The sequence below is a fragment of the Vulpes lagopus genome, chromosome 5 (assembly GCF_018345385.1).
Source record: "Vulpes lagopus strain Blue_001 chromosome 5, ASM1834538v1, whole genome shotgun sequence".
NCBI lineage: Eukaryota > Metazoa > Chordata > Mammalia > Carnivora > Canidae > Vulpes > Vulpes lagopus.
In genome coordinates this window covers 60,205,137-60,230,513 of record NC_054828.1, presented here as the reverse complement: position 1 = coordinate 60,230,513, position 25,377 = coordinate 60,205,137, and the positions used below count along the sequence as shown (strand labels likewise).

Below are 25,377 nucleotides of genomic sequence, written 5' to 3'. Positions count from 1 at the left end.
TTCTTCAGCTTGAGACTTCTTTCCTTTAACCTGCATCATTATGTTGTGGGCTATAAATTTAGGGGTCCCTGTGTTTTCAACCTAGAAGGAGGGCAGGTCTATCCAGATACTATATTGACCAAATAGATAATTCAGAGAGCTCTTGGCCCTCCTCGGGGCTGTCTGCCAGGGAGCAAGTCTCATCTCAGATGTAAAGCAAAGGGAGGATTGATGTACAAGATCTAACCTGGCTCTAAGGCTCTAGGCTAATTCAGAGTAGCTCTAGTGGACCTAGGTATTGGAATCTTCTCCTAGTTCTGGAGCTCAGAAGTCTAGGAAAAACCACAACCACCAGCATGCACGGGGTAAAAATTTCCTAAAATGCAATGCACCCCCCTCCAGGCCCCTCTCCATTAAGTTCTGCCTTGTTTCCTGAATTCGCTGCCTTTAAATGGACACTGAAAGTGGATGGACCAGAATTAAAGTGTCTTAACAGGAAATCAAACAAAAGGAAAAAGCAAGGGGTCAGGAACCCTTAAACACTGTTAAATTGAAGGACCGGAGAAAGAGGGAGAAAGAAGCAGCAGTCGGAGGGCTAAGCAGTAACTATGTCATTCCACAGAGATGACTTGTGGCAGAGGGAGCACTGAAATACTGCAATGGGGTGACCATCAAAATCAATGATTTCATCTAGAAAAAAGAATGAATACTGCATGATTAGGAGGCTCCTGATGTCCTTGAGATTTTCAGAAGGATAACAAAGAGGATCACTCTGGCAGGTGATTAAGCAATGAGTAGAATGATGAAGAAAGGGAAACCAGGGCTTATTGTGGAAGAAGCCTGACAGTGAAATACAGGGGAGAAATAGGGAGTAGTCATCGATTTTAATATCTTAGGAGAGATGTTAAAATCTGCAAGCACTATTTAAATCTGTAAGTAAAAGTAATTGTCCTAATTTTCTTTTTTTGGAAGACTATCATGGGTTTAGAAAATAGTGAGTGTAACCAGTAAGCACATCTTTTTTTTTTTTTTTTAAGCACATCCTTTTTAAAATAAAAGGACACCAGAAGAATGAGGGGGAGAATTCCATTTCAGAAATTAGAAATCTGAGAATATTGGATAAAATATCAGTGAAGAAGGGCTCCATGAGCTTTCTACCACTGCACCCCAAAATTTCTTCCTTAATTCTGCTAAATCACCATGGAATTGTTGGACTACTATTTTTAATATTTTGTTAAATTGTCATACAGCCCCAATATCAACTATAGGTTATATGCCAAATTCTAAAGGCTTCCTACAACTAAATAAAACAGTCAATTTGTATATAGTTTGCTAGCTAGACATTACCACACCCACTGAATAGCAAGATTACTGGAGAACAAAACATATGTATTTTTATAGGTGAAGACAAATCCTTTAATACTTCCTTTCATATCTTACCTTCTGAAAACATCAAAAAGCTATTCTTTTCAACCACAACCCAGCAAGACTACATGAAAACATAAAGGCTCTTAAACACAAGCAAATTTGGTAAAGGCAGTGGAACCCAAGAACTAGGAGTATTGCGTGCCTCCGTTAAAATCTGCAACCCCAAAGAGAGCCTCATGAGGATTCCATCCATCCAGGAGCAACACAAGCACAAACTAGCAGACATTCACCCCATTAGTCTAACCACCTACTGGTACTTAATTGTTTTTACTTCATTAGTCATTTGAGAAAGGTACCAAATTGGAAACTCTACCACTCTAAGAATTAATTCTCGCCCCAGAAATGAATCATCAGAATCATCCAGCAACTGCTTAAATATTTTAACTTTTAGAGAGATTCATTCAGGGGCACCTGTGTGGTTCAGGCTATTAGGCATCAACTCTTGATTTTGGCTCAGGTCACGATCTCAGGGTGGTGAGATCGAGCCACATGTTAGGCTCTGCTCTGGGCATGGAGCCCACTTAAGATTCTCTGTCTCCCTCTCCCCACCACCAACTCATCTCTTCCTCTCTTTTTCTCTCTCTCTCAAAAAAAAAAAAAAAAGTAGGCGGAGGGACTCACTCAAATGAGTATTTATTGAGGACCCCTATATACCAGGCTCCGAGACTTAAGCAAATACATCCCTTAGGTGGACACTGAATTGATCTCTCAATCAAGTGGGCAGAAGAATAGAGATTATGTATACTAAAGAAACAATATCTAAGACATTAGCTCAAAAGGCTAAAATCAGAGGGAGAAAAAGACTCATAGATTATCCACGTGGTTTAGGGGCAGTGAGCCTAGCAAGGGATGATATTATTCCTACAGGCTACAATTTTCATTTTTATTAATAATCTTTCCTACGTGTGGCATCCTTTAGCCTTTAGTCTAATCTTCCTTCTGGATACTGAGAAGTATCCAGAAGTATCCATGTTGGCCTACCATAAGTTTCCACAACAAATTTACTTTTGATGATCTGACCTAACCTTTTTTTTTTTTTTTTGAGTAGTCAATACAAGGTACCACTTCTCCAATTTAAAGGCATGACCAAGATAGTAGCTCTTCCCAGAGGAGCTGCACAAGGGTTCAGGATCATCAACATGTTAATTCTCCAGAGAAATCTACAATAAAAGATGAGATCACCGTATGTAATTAAACTAAAAATAAATTCTGTCTTATGTTATATGGAAATGACTGCTGACATTTTCCCCAAACATAACTCTAGTCTTAGGATAGCTTAGCTCAGCTTAGCATTTTGTTGGTTTTAAAATTCACTTATCATATTAAACACATAATATCTGTTATTTACTTCTTCCCCTATGCACTTTCACCAGCGTACTCATCTTAGTTTCCGCATGTTTGGTTCATTCAACAGAAATGAACTGAGGCCCTACTAGGTACAAGCCACCGTTATAGGCTCTGAAGACACCATATTGATACGAAATGAAGAAAGTGACATCTCTGACCGCTTGGATCTCATGTTTCAACGAATGGATATACCAATGTTCCCCCTACAAATATAGTGTGGCAATGTTTATTCATCAAAGTGAAATCTGCCCCCCCTTCCGAAATCTTAGAAATATTTGAACAGTATCAGGGATCCAAACATGTCACTAAGCAACTTCTATTCTGCACAGTATTAAACTACAGCCCAGACCTAAATCTTACCAGATTCATATAATATTCCTTGAGCTTTTTTTCTCCTTACAGCAGTTTGCTCCCTTGCAGACCTTGTTACCTTTCACAGATGTCTTCTTTTTCCATTCCTAACCCCACCACCATTCCCCCAGCAGCGCCACTCCTTGTCCCAAAGTGAACTAACACGTCCCCTGTTGGGTTTGCCTTCTCCCTTAAGAGCACCTTGCTCTGAATGGTGCTTTCTTGTCCTTGAGCTCATCTTCTAAAAGATCTCCAAGATCTACTTACTGTGGCATACAAGGTGATCACTTCTCATCTTTCCAGGTCACTTCTCAACAAGGTACTTTCTATTTCGCAGAATTGCTTTTGTTTCCCCATTGCAGCTCCATCTCACCTCCAGGTCTTGGCTCCTGCTTAACACACCACCTCGCATCGGCCACACTCCACCAGGCAAAGCACTTATTCATCCTTTCATACTTAGTTCAGGCACTACCTCCTCCAAGAAACTTTCTCTGACCTTTGTATCTCTCCTCCCTGGGGGCCCTTCAGTTCTCTTCTTCTGTGCTCGCACAATGCAGGAGAAAAAAAAAACCAGTAATTCAACCTACAGTGCATTGTAATCATCTCACAGGAGACCTGAAAGGGGCAACAGAGTCCTGGTCATGTCTGGGGACCAGTGTCTCACACACTGCCTTGCACACGGCAGACACCAAAAGGCATGTTCCCTGAATACATGCTTGAACATATTTAAAAAACATACTTCGACAGACTTTTAGAGTAAAAATAGCAAATGACAAGTTACCAAGTATCCCTCCGCCAAAGAGTATTTCTCCACTCGATCTAATGTTTGTCTTCTTCTTTTTATAATTTGTAATAGAGTTTTATGGGCAGCGTAGAAGAAAGGGAGGGACAACATTTTCATAGCTTTCAGTGAGTGAAGTTTATAATGTTTTTCTTATTTTTCAACACAAGCTGCTTATGTACGTAGCTTTTTGTTCTAACTAGATATGAAACACAAGCGAATGCTTGTTTAAACTTGAAAAATCCTACAGGGATCATGGAAGTTGATAGAGGAAACACAGTAAGCAACTGAACAAATATTTGTTATGAGATTTACCCTCTGCCCAGGAGACACCAGAAAGAACTTCATTAGCAAAGATCTTCCTTCTCCTATGAGGTAATGAAAAGGGAATTGTCAGAGCCCTCAAGCAGGAGTGGGTGACATCAACTTTATCCTGAGCAATTTAAATCCATCTCCAATGCCCTGTCCTCCAGAAGAGACCCAGAGGAAAGAGATGAGCTCACGCGTGCTCATTTACCAGGACTTTATGCCCCTCTAACTCAAAGATGAACTTCAGCTCTGATTGTGGCTATGCCCCTCCGAGTCAGGAGGTTTCTCGCCTCAGCTGCTTCCTTCTTATCTCTGGGTCGGCTATATTGTAGGAAGATTCATATGTCAAATTATTTTTGAATTGCTGTCTGTTGTATAATAAAGTATGTGTCTGGTCTCTGTCCCAGGTTCCTGGGACTGAGTTTCTAAATTTGGAATGGAGAGGCAGGAATGTCCTTGTTATTCACAGTAGGTCCTCTGACCACACCAGGGTTTATGCTAACGAAGCGGCTCCAGGGGGCCCCAGGACAGGTGCAGGAGGGGGGCGGGCAGTGTAGAAAGGCCAACGGTGGGACGAGAGGGTTGGGACCTCGAGCCAAGGCTCTGATGAGCTTCCTGGTAGGTGATCACATTGATTTGTCTGGAAGGCAATATGTCCTGATTCCAAAGCGAGAGCACGTGAAAATTCTGTGTCCAAGATCCTTCCAGACCTTGCCCTATATGTCTTTTCATTTGGCCAGTTCTGATTTGTCTCCTTTATAATAAAAAATGTAACTGTAGGTGTCATGCTTTCCTGTTTTCTGTGAGTTGTTCTAGTGAATTATCAAACCTGAGGCGGTTGAAGATATCCTGAATTTATAGCCAGTTAGTCAGAAGTGCCAGTGGCCTGGGGCCCCCCCAAGTTTGCAGCTGGCAACTGAAGTGAGGACAGCCTTGAGGAATTTTGTCCTTAACCCGTGGAATCTCCTCGGGATGGTTAGCATCACAACTGCACTACAGTATCACGCTCTCCTGCTATGGTAGCCACACAATCACCATCTTTATTCCGCATGAATACAAAGTGCCAGGCCCGGTGTCAGGGAACCTGGGTCCAGAGTCAAACCTGGCATTGAATAGCCCTGTGATCTTGAACAAGCCACATAACTGCTCTGAGTATCAATGTTCCCATCAGGGAGAGGAGCTGGACTCAGGGGCTTTTCCATTTCTCAGCTTCACACTGCTCCCAGGAGGCCTCAGTCTGGAGAAGCCAATGAGCAATTTTTCCTCTGAATCATTTTCATCTGTAGGCTTCTCTTATGAGCAATGGTTTACAGGTGGGTTTAAGGTCTTTGCCCTTGCTGTTCCCTCTACCTGGAACACCCTACTCTCAGAGATCTGCATGCCTTACGCTAACTTTCTCCAAGGCTTTCCCACCCAAATGTCGTGGTTCTGTTAATCCTCACTGCCCAGGTGACCTATAATCTAAAACCCATTTGTGACACTTGGTCACTCCCTTCTCTGCTTTATCTTACTCCATGACATTCATCATGAACTAATTTACTATATATGACAATGGCTTTTTCCCCCTCAAATCACTATAGCATTTGTTGCATCTTTAAAATATCATAAATAGGGATCCCTGGGTGACTCAGCAGTTGAGCATCTGTCTTGGTCTCAGGGTGTGATCCCGGGGTCCCAGGATCAAGTCCCACATCGGGCTCCCTGCATGGAGCCTGCTTCTCCCTCTCCCTCTCTCTCTCTCTCTCTCTCTCTCTCTCTCTCTCAAATAAATAAATAAATAAATATCTGAAAAATCATCTGGCATATTGTTGTTTCTGTATCAACTGTAACTAGACAATTTAGACCTTACTCATTAGCCTGCTGAACTGTTCCTTTTTCAGAAACATAGACACCATCCCCAAATTTTCTGATATCCTTGTTTTTAACTGTTGTGACTTGCTGAATCAACGTAGCTGAGTTCAATTCATTTCCTTCAAGAATTAACTTAAACTCTTGGCTTGAGATACTGAACAAGCAACATCTGGCCTCATCCACACCCTGCGGATGTATTTTTCACCCAAGAAACTTCAGATTTCAACAAGAGAACCATTCTCCTGAGTAACACCGTGGATGGGGCACACACAGACATTCATTGTGTAACAGATGCCCAGTGTAACGCCCTTGACCATGGTCTATACAGGACTACAGAGAGTGCAAACAGTAGCCAGCTCTCTTCTGTTTCCCACCATTTGTCACCTCGGAGGTTCTTCTTTTTCTTTGCAAGGAGACTGAGTTCTACATTGATGTGACTGAAGTCTCTTCACAGGGTTCCTCTGGGGCCCTTCACAGTAATGGTCTGTCCCTTCAGCGTGATGTCGACATTTTCAGGAATGTTGATAGTCTGATTGCTGAGGATGGTCTTCATTTTTGCAGTAGATGTGGCAGAGAGAAGACAAAGGCTTCTTTCTCATCTATTTTTTCAAGAGAATGGAAGCTCCATGAGGGCAAGGACCTTTGCTGTTTGTCCACAGCTTTACATTCAACATCTATAAGTCCATAACAAATAGCTCAAAAATGAATATTAATAAATATTTCACAAATGAATCAAGGATTAGCTTTTTTGAGGTCAGGTAGGCACAGCAGCTTAATTAAGTAATCCACTTGCTCATATCTGAAATAATTGTAAAAGTTACTCCCCCACAGTTGAGAATGATTAGGAGCAAAGGTATGGTATAGGTAGTAACAGAATGCTAGGAACTGTGGTCAGAGAGAGGAGCTTTGAAGGTTAAGAGATCTGAGGGATGATAAGGTTAAGAGATCTGAGGGATGATAAGGATCAAAGAATGGAGATGATGATGACAGGTCAAGTGGAAATGACATGAGAGAGAGAGAGAGAGAGAGAGAGAGAGAGAGAGAGATCACAGATACTAGAATCTACAAAGAAGACAACACGGAAAGGAATGGGGAAACTGTAAAACAACCGATGCCTCAATAACTCTGAAAAGTGAGAAATTATCTTCTTGGTCCCAGCAAAGGTTATGGAAAACAGGCGGTATAAGAGAAAGGCTCTGAAATATTGAGAAATTTCATGGGAACAAGAGGTTAAACTGCCCAAAATGTAGCCACTAGACACGAGAGGCTAGTAAACACTTGAAATGTGGCTAGTCTGAACTGAGGCGTGTTGTAAAAGTGTTGAATGAATGCCAGACTTGAAAGACTTATTGTGAATAAGAAAAGTAACACATATCATTAGAAATGTTTATGTTGGGGGTGCCTGGGTGGCTCAGTCCATTAAGCATCCAACTCTTGATTCCAGCTCAAGTTGTAATCTCGGTGTCCTGGGATCAAGTCCCATATCAAGCTCTGGGCCAGGCCGGGAGCTTGCTTGGGATTCTCTCTCTCCCTCTCCCTCTGCCCTCCCCCAACAACTCATGCCCCCCCCCCGCTTAAAGGGGAAGAAGTGTTTATATTAGCTACATGTTAAAATAATTTTGGGATATATTAGACTAAATAAAATGTATAATTAAAATTAACTTCGCCTATTTCTTTTCACTCTTTTTTTAATGTGGCTAATAGAACATTTAAAATTACATATGAAGGCTAGTATATTTCTATTAGTAGCATCAGTCCACGGGTGTATGAAGAATTCTGTAGATTTGATATCAGCCTCTCTGGATATGGAGAAATGAAAGAAGGCATGACCCTCATTGGAGAAGTTTGCTAAAGAAGTGGTGTCTTCAAAGAAGGCAAAGTTTTAACCTTAGGGAGGAAATAAAGATTGATTGATTGATTGATTGATTGATTGATTGATTGATTTTAGAGAGAGAGGGAGAGAGAGAGACCAAACTGGGGTAGGGAAGAGAGAGAATCCACAAGCAAACTCAAGAGCTGAGTTCAGAGCCCAATACAGGGCTAGATCCCAGGACCCCGAGATCATGACCTGGGCCAAAAACCAAGAGTTGGCCACTCAACTGACTGAGCCCCCCAGGCACCCCATCTCAGGGAAAATATAAATTGATTATTTGAAAGAAAGGACATGCTAAAGGTGTTAGCTGACACTATGGCCATAATCATATTGCAATATATAAATGTAACAAATCAACATGTGGTTCACCTTAAACTTGCACAGTATTATATGTCAATTATAGCTCCATTTAAAAAAAAAGAAGAAAAAAAAAGTACAATTTATGTATCCGTGGCAGACTCCATGTGTAAATCACAGGAGAGGTAGAGACTCTGAAGTTCAACTACTCCGTGCTGGTTCCAAAGCCAAGAGCACTTCCTTTAGTCAAGACCAACTTTCCTTTGGGAGATGGGTTGGATGAATAAGTCATCCAGTTATAATGCAGTCAACAATCAACAAACATTTATTAAGGACTTAATACATCCTGGGCTCTAGGGATCTAAAAAATGAATAAGTCCCTGGCTTCAAATTGTTCTCAGGCCAGTAGGAGAGACAGGAATATGAAAATCGATAAATTCCAATACATTTCCTGGCAAATACAGTAATTGAGTATAAACTAGGCCTTGAGGTCAGAGCCAAGAATGAGATGTACACAGTTTAAGTCCTGTGTGCCATTTCAACTAGGGCACACAACGTAGAAATAGCCCATCAGCACAATTTTAACTCTAGCGACAAAAGGGTCATGTCTTCTTTTACCTAAAAACATTAAAGCTTTTGTCTGGGGAGAAAAATAAGACTTTTGCAGATATAAAGGGAAAATAACTGATAGTTTACAAGTTTACAAATGTACTTCGCACTCTCTCACTTAAAATGTAACTATACTTTATGCAGAAATTTTAAAAATACCAGGGCGCCTGGGGAGCTCAGTTGGTTGGGTGTCTGCCTTCGACTCAGGTCATGATCTTGGGGTCCTGGGATCGAGCCCCATGTCTGGCTCGCTGTTCAGGGGAGAGTCTCTTATCCCTCTCCTTTTGCCTCTCCCCCTGCTTGTGTGCTCTCTCTCTCTCTCTCTCTCTGTGTGAAATAAATAAAATCTTAAAAAAATACTTTAAAATATACTTTATATATATATAATATATATAAAATATATTCTGCAATATTATTTTCAGATGTCTTTATATAAAACAAAATGTGAAAAAAAAAATGTGCATGTAAGGCTACCTGCTTTCACTATCTTAGGATGTCAGATGCTTACAAAGGAGAGTAATATTTCTTTCATTTTCCTGTTTTCCCTCAAAGATTATAATACAGTTTGTTTGATATAGTCAGTTTCCAAAGGTATAAGAAACAGCAAAATCTCCTTAGTAGAAAAAAATCAGCCTGTGTATACCTTTTTGGTTCTAATTTTTTTTCAAAGGCACCACAGTAAAGGTGAAGATAACTGTGGATAACAACCAGTGTACCGTGTGTGTGTGTGTGTGTGTGTGTGTGTGTGTGTGTGTGTGTGTGGTGTGTGCGTATATTGGGGAGGGGTGTTGCACATTCATATTTGGGCCAAGAACTGATCATCTCTGGAGCTCATCCTGGTTAGGACAGACTTGTGGCAAAAATAGAGGCACTGGGCATTAGAATCAGAGAAATGTTGGGATCCCTGGGTGGCTCAGCAGTTTAGTGCCTGCCTTCCACCCAAAGCGTGATCCTGGAGTCCTAGGATCGAGTCCCATGTCAGGCTCCTTGCAAAAAGCCTGCTTCTCCCTCTGCCTGTGTCTCTGCCTCTGTGTGTGTGTGTGTGTGTGTCTCTCATGAATAAATGAATAAAATCTTAAAAAAAAAAAAAAAAAGAAAGAATCACAGAAATCTAGATCCAAATCTCACCTCCATGGCTTATTGAATTTAGAATCTTTGGAATGTTAATCAACATCCCAGAACTTCAATTTCATGGAGGCAGTGTGCTACACACTCCTCAATACTGTGAACATAATATAAACATTCTGGCACACAGTAGGTGCACAATCAGTGTTTGTTCTCCAATTCTTCACTTTCCCTCCTGGTTGTGGCCAAGTATCCCCAAAAGGACAAAATTACATCAATTGGCATAGTGAGCACTATTGTCCTAAAGATGTCAGTGCAACCTTTGAAGGCAGTCAACCACATCCTGTGTATTAAAATGGAAGAACATGTTTCCAGAATAAAAATGTCATTAATTTCTGTTAAAAATTAACTGCTTCTAGCAAAATTAATCCAAGCTAATTGAATAGTCCTTGAGAAGCAGGCAAATCATCCTGGCCATCACAGACTATTGATTCAGTTTCTACAAAGCTAAAAAGCAAATTATAGAGAGTTGTGATGAGAATCTTCTCCTTATCAACATGAATAAAGGCTCATAAACATCACCCTGTAAATTCCAACCATCTAAAATTCAACAGAAGGAATAATGTCTTAACCCTAAAAAGGGTGTGTTTTTATCAGAAAAATTGCTTGCCTTAAATATTCCGTAGAAAGAAATATAAATTTACTTTTATTTAGTAAAACTTTCCATATATGATATCAGAGTCTCCTTTTTCATTTGAATAAATACAATCCCCCCCTCAAAAATGTTTCTTTTTTTTAAGATTTTACTTATTTATTCATGAGAGACACAAAGAGGAGAGAGAGAAGAGAGAGAGGCAGAGGGAGAAGCAGGCTCCATGCAGGGAGCCTGATGTGGGACTTAATCCCGGGACCCCAGGATCATGCCCTGGGCCACCCAGGCTGCCCCAAAAAAAGTTTCTAAGGAAAACAATAATGTACTGGCTTAAAGCACAATGCTGAGTCCAGTCTTCAGTGAAGAGGGCACTTAATGAATGTGCAGTTAAAGCAATTGCACCTTAACAACATGCTAAGACAAGATGGTACACGAATTCATAGGATTTTTTAAATAATCCACTCAGGATAGGTAGAGCCAACTTTGTGAATGAGGAGACCCTGAGAGGGCGACTTGCCCAAAGTCACACTTCCTAAGTGGACTAGAAAGCACATCAGCTGATTCATCGGCCCCCACCTTTAAAATCTTAGCTTTGGAACCCCCAATGGAGGTTATTTGGTCTCAGTCTCTCTGGTGACACAGGAATCCCATCAATAACACTCTTGACACATGGTTATTTGGTCTCTGGTTAACAGTTCCAGTGACTCACTCATTTTATAAGGTCACCACTGCCATTTCTGAAATGTCTTCTTTACAATGAATCTAAATCTTCTCCCCAGTTATTTTTATCCCTGGGTCCTGAGCCACACAGCACATGACTAATTCTTCCTCCGTAAAATAGCTGGTCCCCCCAGTGCTCTTTGGATTTCCAGGCTAAACATCCCTTCGACTCATATGGTTTTATCATGAGGTGTTGCTATGGGCATCATCGAGGTACCATATCTGAGAACCCTTGCTCATTTCTATCTTCCCATCTCTTCCCATCTTTTGATTTTCATTTTATACCACCCCAAGGTATTTAAAACAGAATCAAAAATAGGCTGATCAATAGAAGGACGTAAAATTAAGTGAAAACCAGTCGCAAAACCATGACCTTCCTCAATTAATGATCTTCCCGAAATAATCTGGCACTCCTCAGTAAGAGAATTTATCTAGAGAATCTAGATCTGTAACGATCAACAGAATTATCAAATCTCTTCACCTTTTACATTCAAAGACAGAATTCATCCAACCACTTATACAAGTATTTAATGAGCACCAACTACACTCCATGCCCTATACTAGGCTCTATAGCAAATCCCACCAACAGAAGAATCGGTAAAACAGACTTTCTACACTGAAAAGGGGTATAGTATTATTATTGAATAACTTTTATTGAGCCTTTACTGTGTGTCAAGCACAGTTCTACATGCTTTCATGGATTTTTTACTTAGTCCTCACAAGGACCATAGGTAGGTGTTATTGCAATCATTATCTTTTGTGTGTGTGTGTGTGTGTGTGTGTGTGTTTTTTCAATCATTATCTTTTGATGAAGAAACCAAGTCCCAGAGATCTTGGGAATTTACCCAGGTCTCCAAGCCAGTAGTACTGCCACCAGAGCCTCAGGGAAGAATTTCAAAGTAAATAGTTTTCTTCCTTTTCCCAGGCTTCTCTTTTTATTTTTCCTTTCAGCTTCTCTATTACTTCCTGGCCACCCCAATGTCTTTGCTAATGCTAAGTAATGTGAGGTTTTCTTCAGTCACAAATTTACATTAGTTTGTAGATAACATACTACTAGATACGTAGATAGCATAACACTACTACTTTTGCTCTTCCTGCTTTTTTGTTTTGTTTTGTTTTTACTCAATTCTTCTCCCCTGTACACAAAATGACCAAGGTCAGCAGAAGGGCATTCCAACTTTGACCTGACACTTGACCTGAACAGTGAGGTATGTTTTAAATAGTCTGGGGAAGAGGGGATATATTATTGCAGAGTATCTGTCACTAACCATGCCTGACATCCTTCATTTGATGCAATCCCTGGTAAGAAAGGCAGATCAGAATAAGCAGGGTGTGCTGTGACACCGAAGACTTCTTTTACAGATGGTGCTTCGTGAGTGTGTGATTTGGTAAAGAGGGGCACAAATGTGAAACTTCAAAGATTCCTCTGTTGATAATTTTGTCCTATAATCTTAGCCAGAATCTTTCCATCTTCCCTGTTGTCACATCTAAAATGAACTAATCCTGGATTTCCCTGGTTAATGCCCCATCTGAAGGCCAACTAAGGGTTGAGTTGGAGAAGAGAAGGGCAGAGTAGAGAAGGCACAGCATACACAAAGGCCCCAAGATGGGTGGGGAAGTTCTGGGGAATTCCAGGAACAAGCACTAGGTTGGGAAGGAAAGAGGGAACATGGTCAAGAAACAACTGTCTGATGAGAGGATCTTTGAGTGACACGAGGAACCACAGTATATGTAAAAACATAACTGATATCCATAAATTAATTTCCTCTATGAAGTGTTATATAGGCATTGGAGACATATTTATTACAAAGATAGCATCACAAACATTTGGAGTTTAATGTTATCTATATCCCTTTTCTGTGAAATTGCCTTAGTTCATGACAGATGCAAAAGGAAAGCAGCATGCAGGTCCCTGACGTTTTAAAAGGGAAGCAGCATTGCAGTAAGTACATTTATAGATCATTCTGTCGGTGAATTTTCATTTGATAGATATCATAATCATCTTTTTTAATTTGGGGGCCATAATCCATTTACAAGGTGTTCTGCTTCGTGTGTGTTTTTTTTTTTTCATTAAAAAGGATCTTCACTGATCCCTAAAAATGACACAGAATAAAAACCTACTGAAACAGTGGGAGAACCTAAATCAATATATATTCTTAAAGTTTCCTTTGTAGTCATTTAAGGCAGGCAGCTGGGTCCTCTCTAACACCCTCATAGGTTAAGTATTTATTAGGGTTCACTTTGACCCAGGTAATCTGAAAGAAAAAACTAGTAGTGTTGAAATCTATCATCTTCAATCTTTCTCTAATACCCTGAGATGATTAATAATCCCAACCCCCAGGCTTTCAAGGGTTACTGTGATGTTACCATGGATTCTTCTACTTGGAGCTTCAGTGCCAGAGGTGATCAGATGCTTTTCTCCACAGCAGACAGAAAGGATGTAGAGAAGCTGTGGTGCTGTGGAAGAGCACTCCCTTCCCTAGCTCAGGCAACTCATTTACCCCTCAGGCTCTTGATCTGTTAGATAAAGAGGTTAGACTCTATAATCTCGAAAGCCCTCAAATGCTATGCTTCTATGAATTGTGAAAGACTTGGTTTTCTTCTTTATAGAGTTTTAGCATGACAGAGAGCCTGACCCTGAGGCTACTATAAAAAGTCTATCTTTCCCCTGTAAAAGGCTATGTCCTTTTAAGTAAATGTGATATATAGCTGGAAATTGGCATCAATAAAGTACTGATTCATTTTAGTGAGAGCACTGTACATTTTCAGTGGGGCACTCTGCTGCACAGAGGCCACTGCATCTACTCTAGGCATTGAAGAGGAAGGAGGGGGGCACCTCTGCAAGGCAGCGTCAGTTACAGAACTCCAAGATGGGCAAGAAAGTCCCATGAACTGGGATGAGCTGATGGGGGGGGGGGGGGAGTAGATGACCAGAGAGTGACTCAGAGGGTCAGAAGGGGAAAGGTGACTGGTTTCTCCTGGATTGCAGGGCCCCAGATGTCACTCAGAAGGCTGCCATTGAGACATTAGAAATAGAGCCCAAGTGTCATCTTCAACCATGATACCTTTTAAAATCCCAAAATGTTTGGCTCAAACATCAGATTAATGAGTTAATTAACCGATTGTTTCTGATCATTCTAAGAAATAATCCCCTATTCTCCTCCATATGTCAGCAAGTTTTGGAGACTTATGTGATTGATTTTCTACTTCAGCTGAATTCTCATCCACTGCTTGAGATCCTGTGCCATTTCTTTTCCCCAACTACTCCACAGACCCAGAAATGGAAGTCCCTGGGGTCCAAGCCTTCTTTTTTTTTTTTTTTTTTTTTTACTTTTATTTATTTATTCATGAGAGAGAGAGGCACAGAGACACAGGCAGAGAGAGAAGCAGGCTCCATGCAGGGAGCCCGAGGTGGGACTCGATCCCGGATCTCCAGGATCACTCCCTGGGCTGAAGGCAGGCGCCAAACCGCTGAGCCACCCGGGCTGACCAGATCCGAACCTTCTTCCTGCTATGGAATTATTTAGAATTCTTGCACTTAGCAGAACATTTAGAGAAAGATGGTGGGGTCAGGGGGAGATGTTACTGCATAGAACTGCCCAGTCAACAACTTAACCTTTTCCTAAAAAAACTTTTCTACTCTCTTCCCCACAAGAATTTCATGGGGCCATTCTATCTAGGTGCCTCGCTTTTGCTTGCTCCTCTCTTCTCTGCTTCCCACAATGTCCAAGAAAATTCTATATAATCCCCTTTTATTATTTAGAGCAATTCAATCCTCTCTGCTCCTATCTTATAAATTTAATTGCAGGCCTACCTTTGAAGAATCCAAACCAGAAGAGAGCCTGAGATTACAGTCTTTCCATAAAAATGACTGGCAGTTGATAGGTAGTAGTTATGGTTTTAAATAATGACACTTTCCACTACAAATATATATTCAAATATGTGCTCTAAACGATGGACATCAATTCTAAACAAGAGTCATAGTATCATGACTTCTGAAATTGGTATCAAGAGTATGTTTTTTCTTATATACTTTAATACAGTTCTTCTCAAATTTTAGCATTTATCAGAATCAACTGGAGGGCTTGGTAAACCACAGATGGGCCCCATCTCCAAGGTCTTAGGTTTCAGTAGGTTTAGAAATTTGCACTTCAGCCATGTTCCAGGAGTGACTAATACTGTGTCCCTTTAGGAACCACTGGTTTAACAGTTTTCTCCCGTCCACCTGAGGAGGGCAGGAAGAGCGATAGGGTGCTTTTACCAACATAATGGCTGGAGCTTGCTGTGAAGGTGTGGGTAGCGAATACTTTCACCTGTCCCCTTTCAGCCCACATATGGTGATGAATCATCCTGTTCCCACGAATTCTATTTCCTGTGAGATCTACTGTGCGAGGGCTGGTGTGGTCTGCATATTAATCATCCCTCCCAGACCCCTGTCATTGCAGTAGTGGGAAAGATATGCTCGGGCCTTACATTATAAATGTGGAAGTGTTTAAAAGATGATGCTCATTTTCCATCACCATAGCTTCCCCTTAATCACCGTGATTGTTGCTGATTACTCCTGAATGCTGGCGGAGGAGAATATGTAAAGAGTGAGAAGTTTAAAGGAGATGAAAACAGTTGACGCTGTTCACGATGCTTCATGTTTAGCTTTTAGACGTGGCAATGATTTCCGTACTCTTCTGAGCAGGTGACAGATGGGTGACTTCTGGCATAGAAAGGACTGAGGTCTGATTTGGTGGCTGCTCCGTGACATCACTGACAAAGCATTGCAAATGAGCACAGTAACCACAATTTTAGCCATTGTTCAGCATCAACTATTCAACGTCTTTTCAGCAAAGAGATTTCTCCTGAGATAGGCTATTTCTGTAGGATTCCTTAAATTCACCAGCCTAATCGATAACCAAGCATAAGACATAAAGGCACACAGTGGTAGGCTCTCTAAGCAACATTTGCAGCTGAAATTAAAGAACCACCTTCACGGTTCACTGTAGTCAGGGGAGTTACTCCTAAACCCATGTTCCTGTCCCCTTGTCACTTAGTTATTTTCAGAGTTCATCGCTAAGGTTGCAGGACCTCATTGTTTATAAAAGAATGGCCCACAAAACCCCTTTGTAAGGTGAGTTTACTTCGGAGCGTCAGATCACATCAAGATACACAAACCACTCTCACTGTGGCAAAGAAAGCTTAAAGCTAAAAATCTGAGCATGTGTTTATTCCCAAGGCCGGGTTTAAGAATTTACATTAAAAACCTGATTTATAAAAAATAATAATAATAATTAAGTAAATAAATAAATGATTTATAAAATTGATGTTTCTATATATCAGCAATATTTTATTTATTTTTTTTTAATTTTTTTTAATTTTTATTTATTTATGATAGTCACAGAGAGAGAGAGAGAGAGAGAGAGAGAGAGAGGCAGAGACACAGGCAGAGGGAGAAGCAGGCTCCATGCACCGGGAGCCCGACGTGGGATTCGATCCTGGGTCTCCAGGATCGCGCCCTGGGCCAAAGGCAGGCGCCAAACCGCTGCGCCACCCAGGGATCCCTATCAGCAATATTTTAATACGTCAAATTGCTGCCACAGATCCTTGTGGGGGAGGGCAGACTTTAAGATTTGTCCTAAGGTAGTATTGGGTCAGTTTCTCAAACACTGGGTCTGCTATATATCTATCTGTTCTTTGTTCTCTTCGTTCTTCTCTACTTCATTTAGCTGAATGATCTGGGGCATGAGTATATAAAGAACTCTTGACATGAAAACTTATTCAATCATCAAACTTTACTGGGCAGATCCTATCTTCAGGACAGTGTCACACAAAGAGGTACCCAAGACAATTAAGTGATGGTACCTGTCTAATGAAGCCCATAGTCTGGGGGGAGAGACAGATATGCCACTAGATGAACTACTATAAAACAGGATGTGGAAACAGATGAGTAAGTACAGCACATGAGAACAGCAGGTATGGAGAAACAAATTTCTTAGGGACATGAAGAAGGCTTCAAATGGAGGCTTTGAGCTAGGTTGCAGAGACTACATCCATAAATGGAAGAAAAGAAAGGGAGAGAAAGGAAAGATATTCATACAGATTCTATCTTTTCTTCAATTTGCATCAAGGACAAATTCCTAAATTCCGACCATAGAAAGTTGGAATTGTAGAATTTTATGTCTACTTTCCCTTCCATTTTTAGCCATTATAAGGAAATCTCTCTTATAAATTACTAAAGATGTGTTACAACTAGAAGCATAAACTAGAAGCACATAACTGACCTGAAAGGAGAAGAAATTAACAAAAGAAACAGATCTTTTCCTCCAGTTAGGCATTATTTCCTTTTTCACCAAAATAACCTGATTAAAAGAGTTTAATCAAAAAGCAAGTGCTTAAATTTAGTTGAAAATGATTTATAATGGGGACTTGGGCTCGCTCCGAAAATGATTTAAGACATAATTATGGGCACCCTATACTATAATTTTAAATTATTGATTCCTTAAGAAGCTTTTAGGGGGAAAAAGTATGCATATTAACCTAGTTGTATCTGGTTCCTAGAGAAAAATTCCTGAGACTTTCCTATAAAGGGAAACTTAAACATAAAACAAACAAACAAAAAAAACAGGGAGAAGCATCCTTCTGATTGGGGGAGGAGTCATAAACCATTTTCCTCCAGTTTTACTCTAAGCAACTAGACTGAGAAGTCAAACAAGAGCTCCATATACAATTAACTGACGGTCTACCTTGTGTGAATGCAAATTTTGGCTAAAATGGGACTTTGCAAGCCAAAGGGCTAATGGTCACAGCGAACTGATAAAGAACAAAATATAAATGGAAATGTATCTTTTTCTTTTAAAAATTCTTCTAAAAGAATGTCTTTTTAAAATTGAACTGTCTTAGTGACAAACGGTATCTGATTCCAAAAAGTGGACATGAAAGGATATTCACGCTAACCGTCCTTACTTCTCTGACTGGCCATGGCATACCACCAATCAGGTGTTTTAAGCACTCCTCAAAAGTCAGCTCTACAAATCTAAGGTCATGAACTTAATTAATAACAGATACAAGAATTCTTATATCAGATATAACAGATATAAGAATTCTTATATCTGTTAATAACAGATATAAGAATTCTATTTCCTTGAAACTATCATTTTTTCATGTTTGTCTTTCCCATCTCAAACTTCATCAAGAGGCATCTTGGTGGCTCAGTCGGTTAAGAATCTGCCTCGGGGCTCAGGTCATGATCCCATAGTCCTGGTATCAGCAGGTGTTGGGGCTCCCTGCTCAGGGGGGGGGAGTCTGCTTCTTCCTCTCCCTTTGCACCCCCCACTCCCTGCTTGTGCTTGGGCACATGCTCTCTATGCTCGCTCACTCTCTAATGAATAAATAAAATCTTAAAAAAAAAAAAAAACTTTATCAAAACCTTCCTGACCCTTCTGATTTCTGAACTCAAAGCCAAATTTAATGTCTATATTGTATTACATGTTTTTAGATACAAAAATAAAGGGAATTCCAAAACAGCTAATATTTCTCAAATTAATATTTCAAAGTGCAAGCTGGAAAACAATTTTGGTATATTAACTCTCATATTTTAAAATGAGATAGTGTCCTCAACTCTCAAAAACATTTTTCTTTTCTTAGTCAAAATAATTTTCTTGAATTAGGGGTGCTTGGCTGGCTCAGTCAGTAGAGCATGCAACTCTTAATCTCAAGTGACTATAAATTCAAGCCCCACATCAGGGATAGAGATTATTTAAAAACAAAATTTTAAAAGTCTAAAAAGGAAAATGGGAAAATGCATACCTAATATTAATCAATTCACCACTCGATTTTAACATTTATAGCCATTAAAAGGCCACAGCTTTATTTATTATTTTTTAAAGATTTTATTTATTTGTTCATGAGAAACACAGAGAGAGAGAAAGAGAGAGAGAGAGAGAGAGAGAGAGAGGCAGAGGGAGAAGCAGGCTCCCTGCAGGGAGCCCGACATGGGACTCGATCCCGGGTCTCCAGGACCACACCCTAGGCCGACCGCAGTGCTAAACCACTGAGCCACCGAGGCTGCCCAAGGCCACAGCTTTAAAAATAAAATATTCTCTAAAAATCTTTTCCAACTGTGAAATCAATTAAGTTCTAATATTGATAAATAAATAAGATAGATTAGCATAAATAGAAAAGAAGAAATATTAATAGATTTTCTATTAATTGCTGGTAGCAATAGAAAATATTGATTTCTGAAGTTTTATTTCAGTTTTGTGTTTGGATGTGTATCTATACCAAATCATGAGGTACCCTGAGTCATGCCCCCAAAATTTGGAAAAATACTGTTCTAAAACACGCTGACAAATTTTATTGAATGTTGATGAGTAGACAGTCATTCATTTCTGTATCTTAGAGACCGTGTGCAATAGGTAGGTTGGCCACTACGCTCATCCTGCAAGATGAAGGAAGCTGCTTCTATAGAAATTGCTTACAAAATGTTGAATCTAAAAATTGTCCAGCTGAACACTTGGCAATTTGCTGGTAGAGCAATTTGCAAATACTTGAGTATCTTTCGCTTTCATTCAGCCATGTGGCCTGCACTTATGAAGACTAATTTATAAAGGCACCACAATAGGCACAGGAAGAAAAATGGTGAGCAAAATCGTGAGCTGCTGTCATTGGGCTTACAGTGTAGCAAATGTTAATGAAATAAACACACAATTAAGATCTAATTATAGAAGTTAAATGCTATGAAATGTGACAAAGATAATGAGTAAGCTTCACGTGGTTGAGGAAATAATAATATAAATTACTAATATCATGATATTAATGATCATAGATAATATCTTATAATAATATAATATTTAATTGATATTAACAATATCTAAGTGATATTAACTTTCTTGAGGAAATATTTAAACTGAGATCTTAAGAATGAGAAGTAATTAACTACATGAAGTAGTGAGCATTGTGGGGAATGAGAATAACATTCCAGGCAGAGGAAATAGTAGGTACATAGGTCCTGTGGCAGGAGGCAACAGGGCACATTTCTGGTTACTGAAAAAAAATAACAAAATGGCTGTAACAGAGGCCACAACAGGAAGCATCTTGTGAAGTGAGGTTGCAGGAGTAAGTAAGAGCAAGACCATGAAGAACTTGTGGCCTTGTTAAAGATTTTGATCCTAACAAAGAGGGCAATACATAATCAAATTTCTGTTTTGAAAAAATTAGTCCGGCTGCAATGTGATTAAAGCCTAAGGAAGGAACAATAATGGACGTGAGAAAATAAATCTGGAGATTATTCTAGCCTGTAATAACAATCTCTATAGATCTATAGTGTGGTCCACCTGGAAGATTCTGCTGGGTTGGCCTAGAGTGTCTGCCAGGTGCACACATGATGAAGCGAAACTATTAAGGGGGTAAGATAGACAGGTCAGCTGAGTAGACCTGGGTAAGGAAAAGAGAAGCCCTGTTAGGATACAAGCTAAGTCTCCTACCTATATAGACCTGGGGGGACAGTGGAGATGTGGAAGAGGGTTTTATATGGGAATGGACATGTTCTAGAGGCAAAGGGGAGGTTTTGTGGATAGGAGGCCTGGTGTTCAGAGGAAAGGTCTGGGCTGAAGATTCTGATTTTTGAGTCAATAGCATAGTCGCAGGTAATTGACAATAGGGCCGTAGGTGAGATTACTTAGGGCGGAAAAGTATAAAGTGAGAAGAGATGAGAGGGAAAGAGAGGGGTAGGGAGAAAAAGAGAGGTCAGAGGAGTAAAAGGGGGAAGGATGAAGTGCGGTAGTAATGAGCCCACAGGATGAATGGTTCAGCAAAGCAGCCGGAGAAAGAGCACATAGAAAGTAGGAAGAAAAACCATGTGCCAAAGTCAAAGGAAGAGACCATTTTAAGGAGGGAGTGGCCTTCAGATGGAATGCTATTTAGAGATTAAACAAAATGAGAACTGAAAAATATTCTTTAGATCTTGGACATGGAGGCCATCGGAGATCGGGTGATCACAAAAGAGAGTTTCTCCAATATAAATATTGAGAGTTTCAAAGCTCCAGCTTATGAATGAAAATCACAAACAGTATTATTGCTCAATGGCCTATTATTGGTACCCAGTGAAAGGGTAAGTAAGCACCAGTCTCCTTTTAGAACAAAAGAAGGAACAACAACGCCAAAATTTGTTCATCTTTTTTTCCATGATTGATCATATCCTCTTGCCCTTAGTTATGGCGAAATTGGACTTAAAAACAACATATGAATGGCAGATAAACATTGACTTTTTCATCTGAATACAAAGCATAATGTTTCATCTCAGTAGAGTTCAAATTTCTCTGACTCAATATACTCAACATCTTTCATGACCACAATTCAATCTGATTTGACAGCTCATTAAAAACATTCTCTATTTGCTGCTGGATGAATGATTTCATAAATTGCATACATGATCCAGACCCTAGAATACTGAAAGGGACATGATTCTGATGAGCAAACATATGCCATTTTTAGTTCATTTTTATTGTGCATACTTGCAAACTTATTCAAGTTTACAATCAGAGTTACATGAGGACTTTTATAAATATTCTGTATAGCTCGACTCTGTCACACATAGAAATTTAAATTCCAAAGTTGGTTGAGCATAACTGCAACCCAAATCAGAAGAGGAAATGTTTACTGGAATACATTTTCAAAGCACAGAAATTATACCACATCTCAAAAGAACTCATTCAGCCAACAACAAACGGAAAATGACTTTTTTCTTGAGAATGCTCTTTAATCTAAAAAAAAAAAAAAAAATCAAAAATAGTCATGTATTCATTGATTCCTTTTGTCAATATTTATTGAGCGTCTACCTTTTGTTGGGCACTAGACCACAGGTGTGAACAGACAGACATGTTCCGTGTGTGAGGAAAACTATAACTGTGCCAAGAGTATGAAAGAAAACACTAGACGGTAGACGGAGTTTCCTGACTCGGTCTCGGGGGCTGGAGAATCATGATTTGGGACCTACCATTGCACCCAACCCTCTGGAAACACCATAAGGATCATCTCACTTGATCCTCGCAGTAAATCTCTGAATTGGGTAATAATATAATTATTCTCATTTTAGAACTTTTTAAAATATTTTTATTTATTTATTCATGAGAGACACAGAGAGAGAGAAAGAGGCAGAGACACAGGCAGAGGGAGAAGCAGGCTCCATGCAGGGACTCCATCCCAGGACTCCAGGATCACACCCTAGGTGGAAGGAAGGCGCCAAACCGCTGAGCCACCCAGGGATCCCCTCATTTTAGAACATTAATACTTAGAGTGGTGCTTTGGTTTTGCTTTTTTTGGTTTTTAGCATAAATTTCAATGCTCACAACAGTTATCCTGCGACATCAAGAAAATGTAAACTCTGCTCAGTGAAATAAGAGAGGAGGCTGTCACCAAACTATGGTTATGATTTTGCTACTGTGTTGGTGCTCATGGGGACCCATGGCTTCTGGTGAAGCCTCTGTTCTTTCCAAGCATGACAGATTAAGGAGGCAGTACCCTAAAAGATTAGAAGAAAATAAAAAAGGAAGAGAGAAGCGAGAATAAAAGTAGACAAAACTGAGTAACACCGGGTAGCCCTGCATCGGCTACTAGATGACAGACCAAAGAGAAAGTGTGACACGCACACGTCCTCTACAACCTAAATAACGAGGATCTGGCCTTCCTCACCTCCTACAATAAAACTTCACACTCAAAGTCTGGTCTCTTGCTCAACAGATAACAATACTTCTTCCCGACTCCCAAATCCGTTAAAAAAACATTGTCAAAACTCATCTTATGTGTAGCTGTCACAACTCTTCTCTCTCAGAATTCTCTGCTGATTCGTCTGAACAAAGTTCACGTTTCTCTTACTGGGTTTCAAAGCCTCCTCCTCATGTGGGCTTTGCCTTTATTACCTCTCTGGCTTTATTTCCCACTACCGCTGCATCTGCCTGGTCCACCTAAATCCCCTCCATCTCATTTCTTCCCTGCTCTTAATTCTTTCCTCGTGACACCTCGACTCACCTCCTTCTGCTGGGAACAGCTTTATAGCTCTTAACTGCCACTCTCACCAATAAAAGTGGCCGCAGAGTTCAGCAGGACTTGGGAACACAAACTCGTCCTAACTTAGTGGTTTAGAGAAGTGAGTTTCCCACTCTTAGCTGCAGAGTCCTCTTGTCAGGGAAAGCCCTCCCGGAATCCAGCTACTCAAGGACTCCTAGGGGAAGGGTGGGTGTCTGGGGCAGCCAAGGGCACTGGACCCCAGTGCTGCCCCAACCATAGCAGCTCCCCAAGTATGGAGACCATCAACCACTGCCAAAAGCATGGCCTAATCATGGAAGCTTTTTGTAAGTCAAATCAAACACGCAGAGCACCTCAAGGGCTTGAAGAGTGCCTGGATACCCAATTTCATTAAACAATAACATTGACCATTGAAACAAATATTAAAGCACCTACTTATGTGCTAGGCACTGATGTGAGAGGTCATCCAAGGATGACCTCAGAGAGAACAAAGGTCTCCTGCTCTTGAGGAGTTACAACTGAGCATGGAAAGACACATATTTTAAAAACGTGAATAATGAATGTATAAACCATATAATTTATGAGATGGAGGTGAGTGCTCCTGGGGGGGTGGGGAAGGTGGGGAGGAGAAAAGACAATTGGGAGTTCCAGGTAGTGGGGGCAAGAGGGAGAGGCATTTGCAATTATAAAAGGACAAACAAACAAGGCCTCCTTGATAAAATGCCATTTAAGCAGCCCCAAAGGAGGAAAGGGAGTTAGACATGAAGATATTGGAAGGGAGGTGGGAGGTGCTATCTGGCTTTAATTGGTACTTTTTACTGAACCACTTACAATGTTCCAGGCCAAGTGCCTAATTGTCTTGCATTACACACTTCCGTTACATGTGAGAGGCATGACGTTGGTAGTACTACTGTTTGCATTTTACAGACAAGGATCCTGTGATCTGGGGCAGTGTGATCACCCGGAGGTTGTGTGAAAACCCAAGAGCACTGAGCCTCATCACCAAAGTTTCTAATCTGGTGTGACTGGGGTTCAGCCTGAGAATTTTTTACTTCTAACAAGTTCTCAAGGCCCTGCTGATGCTACTGGTTCCCAGAGCACACCTGGAGAACCAGTGACTTGGAGGAACAAGGCAATCTCTGCAAAACATTTCTGTCTCCAAAACCACTTACTCTGGTCTCTGTTAGTTCGTCTTTCAAAGAACAGCACCTTCTTCCAAACGTTTCCATTTACTGTCTCAATAAAGCCAAAGAGCAAAATGAATATCATAGAGATTATATATTTACAAATCAACATGCACTTCTTTTAAAAAAGATCAATTGATAATAAAATGAAAGCTCTACAAGGTCAGGAATATTAACTGTTTTATTCACTGTGGAGTTCTTAGGACGTAGATGAGCACCCGGCATGCATGAAGTACTTAGTAAATAGCTTTTGCGTGAATACTATCACATAGCCTACATTTTTTTGACTTTCAATTTTACAATAATTTTAGGTTTACAGAAGAGTCATGAAGAAAGCATAAAGAATCCCCAGATACAATTCAAGCAGCTTTCCCTATTGCTATCATCTTCAAAAACATTTATCAGAACTGACAAATTAACACCGATACAGTACTATTAACTAACATTCAGGCTTCGTTCAGACATCACAGCTTTTCCACGAATGTTCCAGTCTGGAGGAGCCCACTGCATTTGGTCAACAGTGCCCGTTTCCTCTCCTCTGGTCTGTGCCACTTTCTCCGTCCTGCCTGGTTTTTCATGACCTTGACGCTTCTGAAGCAAACTGCTCAGGTATTTTGTAGCATGTCCTTCAAGTTGAGCTTTTTCCCTGTTTTCTTTTGTCCCGGTACAATTGGAAGTTTGCACTTCTCACGTTGTAAACTATTCTTTTCTCCCCCTTCCTGTACTCTTTGGAAGGAAGTCACCATGTGTAGAGTAGACCTCACTTGAGGATTTGAGAGTTACACTCCACCGCTTTGAGGGTGAAGTAAATTATTTGGAATTTTTCTGCATTGGAGACTTGTGTTTTTTTCTCCAATTATTCTATCATTTATTTATATTAGCATACACTCATGAATATTTGTTTTATATGTTGGATTATAAT

The 25,377-nt window shown here is 40.3% G+C and overlaps 1 protein-coding gene and 1 pseudogene across 5 annotated transcripts in view; both read right to left on the bottom strand.

The window, feature by feature from the left end:
• Positions 1-25,377, bottom strand: part of GRIP1 (glutamate receptor interacting protein 1) — a 655,025-nt gene that overhangs the window by 516,113 nt on the left and 113,535 nt on the right. The gene's annotated exons all lie outside the window — the stretch shown is intronic.
• On the bottom strand, positions 6,039-6,599 carry LOC121490767 (annotated as a pseudogene).